The 4,630-nt window shown below is 40.0% G+C and overlaps 1 long non-coding RNA gene across 1 annotated transcript; it reads left to right on the top strand.

The window, feature by feature from the left end:
- Window positions 1-408: 408 nt before the first annotated feature.
- Window positions 409-2,289, top strand: LOC122556900. The gene is made up of 3 exons (XR_006313692.1): window positions 409-528; window positions 674-750; window positions 993-2,289. It is a non-coding gene; the product is annotated as an uncharacterized LOC122556900 (long non-coding RNA).
- Window positions 2,290-4,630: the final 2,341 nt, after the last annotated feature.

Raw genomic sequence — 4,630 nt, 5'->3', positions numbered from 1 at the left:
TGCATGGACCAACATTTCTTGCAAATCCTTAGTTGCCCTTGCTCATGAGCTGCCTTGAACTGTTGCAGTTATAGAGCCCTAGAGATGTCAAACATGGAAACAGGACTCTTTGGTCCAACTCATCCATGCCGACCAGATATCCAAAATTAATCTAGTCCCATTTGCCAGCACTTTAAACTCTTCCTATTCATATATCCATCCAGATGCCTTTTAAATGTTGTAATTGTACCAGCCTCCACCACCTCCTCTGGCAGCTCATTCCATACATGCATCATCCTCTGCATGAAAAAGTTGCCCCTTACGTCCCTTTTAAATCATTCAGTTCTCCAGGTGAAGCTATCACAGTGCTATTAGGGAGGGAGATTCAGGATTTTGACCCAGTGATAGTGAAGGAATAGTGATATATTTCCAAGTCAGGATGATGTGTGGCTTAGAGGGGAATTTGCAGGTGGTGGTATTGCCACACTTTGCTATTCCATTTCTTCTAGATGGTAGAGCTCATAGAAGCAACTATCAGAGAAGACTTTGGTGAGTTACTGTGGTGAGTTACTGTGGTGTATTTTGTAGCTGGTACTTACTGTTATTACTGTGTGATAATGGTTAGTAAAGGAATTGTTGAAGGTGCCAGATGGAATACCATTTAAGCTTTGTCATTTTTCTTGGTTTGTTATAGTTGCATTCATCTCAGCATTCCATTACACCTCAGACTTGTATCTTATAGATGGTGGACAGATATTAGGGAGACATGAGGTGAGTTACTTGCTAAGGAGTTCCTCGCTTCTAACCTGTTTTTTGTGGACACTACATAGCTGATCCAGTTCAGTTTCTGGTCAATGTTAAACCCAGGATGTTTGTAGTCGTGGATTCAGAGCTGTTATTACCATTGATTGTCAATGGTAAATTCTGCCTCAGTTGAGATGCTCATTGTTTTAACTCATAAATAGCAAGTAACATTCGCATTACTCATCAGCCCAAGCCTTGATGTTTTCCAGGTCTTACTGCATTTGGTCATGGACTACTTCACTATCTGAAAAGCTGCAAAGGATGTGCAATCATCAGTGAACATCTCCACTTCTGATCCAATGATGAAAGGAAGGCCATAGCCCAATGGAGCTGAATATAATTGGATCTAGGACATCACTCTGAGGAAATTCTACAGTGATGACTTCAGCTGATTAATCTCCGACATTCACAAGAGATCTGGATCATGCCCTAAGCACTTCTGACTGGGGATGGATGCAAATGCTTCTGGCTTGTCTTTTGCCCTGATGTGTTAGTGTTGCCCTCACATCTGTCCCTCATTGTCGAGGATGGAGGTATTTGTGGAGTATCTTTCTCCAGTAATTGTTTAATTGTTCACCACCATTCACAGATGTGGTGTGGCAGGATTGCAGGGCTTATGTCTGATCTGTTAGATGTGGGATTGATTAGCCCTGCCTATTGAATGCTGCTCCAGTTGTTTGGCATGCAAGTAGAACTGTGCTGTAGCTTCTCCAGACTGATACCTACTTTTCAGTTTTGGTTAGTGCTTTTAGCATGTCCTCCTTTACTCATTGAACCATGATTGATTCCCCCACTAGGTACTAGGTTGTGGTTGAACGTGAATCTGCTGCTGATGACGACTTTCAGTACCTTATGGATGTCTGCTTTTGAGTTTTTAGATCTGTTCAAAATCTATCCTATTTAATATCCCATTTGTGCATTGCATGAAAACCTTAATGAACTAATAATGCCAAGTGTCATTTGCTTGTATTGTGTACAAAAGAATATTACCACTACCACAAAATGAATGGTGTTCTGAATTACTATCTTGGAATCCTTCAATCTTTTTTACTTCATGCCATGATGTATAGTCACTAGTAAGTGCTTGGACAACTTAAAAGTGCAATGTTGACCCTTTTCTAGTTGCATAGCAGCAATCAGTAACTCATGAGTACCAGGTATAGCACTACAGTTCATTGTAAAATCTGAAAGGACAAAGCTATCATCTCCCAATCAGAACATACACCATAATGCATCAAAAGGCAATTCCATCAATTGGAGGTGAGGAGATTCAGCATCAGTTGCATTCTGTTCTACTTTCAAATCATGGGAGAAACTGCAGAACCATGCTTATCTATTCTGAGCATATTGACTTTAATTGTAATGTCCGCACTGCTATTAAATAAAATCACTAACCCAGGTTGAGAACGTGACTTGGATTTTTTTCTATTCTGCAAACTGGAGCTCTTCATAAAATAAATCCATTAAACATTGCTGAAAAAAGACATATTATGTTGAAGCCTCTTGTTTTGTATACACCTGAACAATTTGCAAGAACTACCAATAATAATGAAAACAACATTTTTTTCTGTGTGAGAACAGACTGTTGATTGTTTGACATGTGGGCTATGGCTATAGAGGTATTGTCATTGAAACTGCAACACTTCATGATGACCAACATTTAATTAGCAAACATATTTTAAATTTTGAAACAAGCAGGTTAACTCTGGTCAGGACATTACACTAGGAAATAAACCAGAGATTTTATAGCCAATTAATTAAATCTGGTAACCTCAGATAAAATTTGTCCTACTAAAAATTTTGTAAGACTAACCTTATTTTCAATCTAATTTCTGCTTTTCTTCTTATTTTAAAAAAATGCATCTTTTTTTGCCCGAGCTGCAATACTGAATATTCATTGTCTGAGTTTGGTTCTTTTAACAGAATGAATTGCTCAATGTAATCCAATTGAAATTAAACAGAGCAAGTAGTGGTTATAACTTTAATGCTATTATTTATGGAGGTGGTGGTTTGGTTCTGTTAATGTTGCTGGACCAGGAATCCAGAAATACAGGAAAATGCACTGGGAATATGGAATCAAATCTCATTCTGAGGGCTGGTGGAATTTAAATTCAATAAACTCTCTTAAGCAAAAGTTAGTTTCATGGTTACCATTACTGAAGCTATCATGAATTGTCATAAAAACCCATCTGGTTTACTCAGGCCCTATAGGGAAGTAAGGTTGGTCTTAACTCAATGCGCCCTCATTGTGACACTGGACCCACACAACATGCTTAATTCTTAACTGTCTTCGAAAATGGCCTGGCAAGCCACTCAATTGAAGGGCAATGCTGATGGGCAGCAAATTTAGGTTCTGCCTGTGATATCCTCAACCCATCAAAGAATAAAAAGAAACAATTTTTCAAATCTACAGTAAAACAAAAGCACAATAATTTCTTTTCCATTTTTTGAATTTTTTGTGGGCAGGGTGTTAAACTGTACATCAATCTGACCCCTCAAATGGATTTAGTAAAAACCAAGGCTCTATTTACAGTCATAGATTCTTGGAGATGTATGGCACAGCCACAGATCCTTCAATCCAATTCATCCTGCCGAACAGATATCTTAACTTAATCTAGTTCCATTTGCCAGCATTTGGCCCATATCCCTCTAAACCCATCCTATTCATAAACACATCCAGATGTCTTTTAAATATTGTAATTGTATCAGTCTCCACCACTTCCTCTGGCAGCTCATTCCATACATGCACCACCTTTTGCATGACAAGATTGCCCCTTAGGTCCCTTTTATATCTTTCCCTTCTCACCTTAAACCTATGCCCTCTAGCTTTGGACTCCCTCACCCCAGAGAAAGGACCTTGTCTATTTACCCTATCCATGCCCCTTATGACCTCTATTAAGTCACTTCTCAGCCTCCGACACTGCAGGGAAAATAGCCCCATCTTAGTCAGCCTCCCTCTATAGCTCAAACCCTCCAAGTCGAAAAGTGTGGTGCTGGAAAAGCACAGCAGGTCAGGCAGCATCTGAGGAGCAGGTGAGTCAATGATTTGGGCATAACCCCCTCATCAGGAATGTTTCATTACTGATGAAGGGCTCATGCCGGAAACATCGAGTTTCCTGCTCCTCACATGCTGCCTGACCTACTGTGTTTTTCCAGCACCACACTTTTCAACTCTGATCTCCAGCATTTGCAGTTCTCAAATCCTCCAACCTTGGCAATATCCTTGTAATTCTAATCAAATCCTCCAGTCCTGGCAGTAGCACGTAAATCTTTTCTGAACCCTTTCAAGTTTTACAACATCCTTCCTACTGCAGGAATATCAGAATTGCACACAGTATTCCAAAAGTAGCCTAACCAATGTCCTGCACAGTCACAACTTGACCTCCCAACTCCTATACTCAGTGCTCTGACCAATAAAGGAAAGCATACCAAACGCTGCCTTCACTATCTTCCCTTCAACTCTACTTTCAAAGAAATATGAACCTGCACTCCAAGGTCTTTTTGTTCAGAAACACTTCCTAGGACCGTACCATCAAGTGTACAAGTCGTACCCTGATTTGCCTTTCCCAGCTAAAGCACCTCACATTTATCTAAATTGAACTCCATCTGCCATTCCTCAGCCCATTGGACAATCTGATCAAAATCCCATTATACTCTGAGGTAATCTTCTTTACTGTCCACTACACCTCCAATTTTGGTGTCATCTGCAAACTTACTAACTGTACATCTTATGTTCACATCCAAATCATTTATGTACTTGACAAAAAGCAGTGGACCCAGCATCAATTCTTGTAGCACACCACTGATCACAGGCCTCCAGTCTGAAAAGCAACTCTCCACCACCATC

This window comes from Chiloscyllium plagiosum, chromosome 14, assembly GCF_004010195.1.
Source record: "Chiloscyllium plagiosum isolate BGI_BamShark_2017 chromosome 14, ASM401019v2, whole genome shotgun sequence".
Classification (NCBI taxonomy): Eukaryota; Metazoa; Chordata; class Chondrichthyes; order Orectolobiformes; family Hemiscylliidae; genus Chiloscyllium; species Chiloscyllium plagiosum.
The sequence above is the reverse complement of the archived record's forward strand: the minus strand, read 5'-3'. Positions and strand labels throughout refer to the sequence as shown.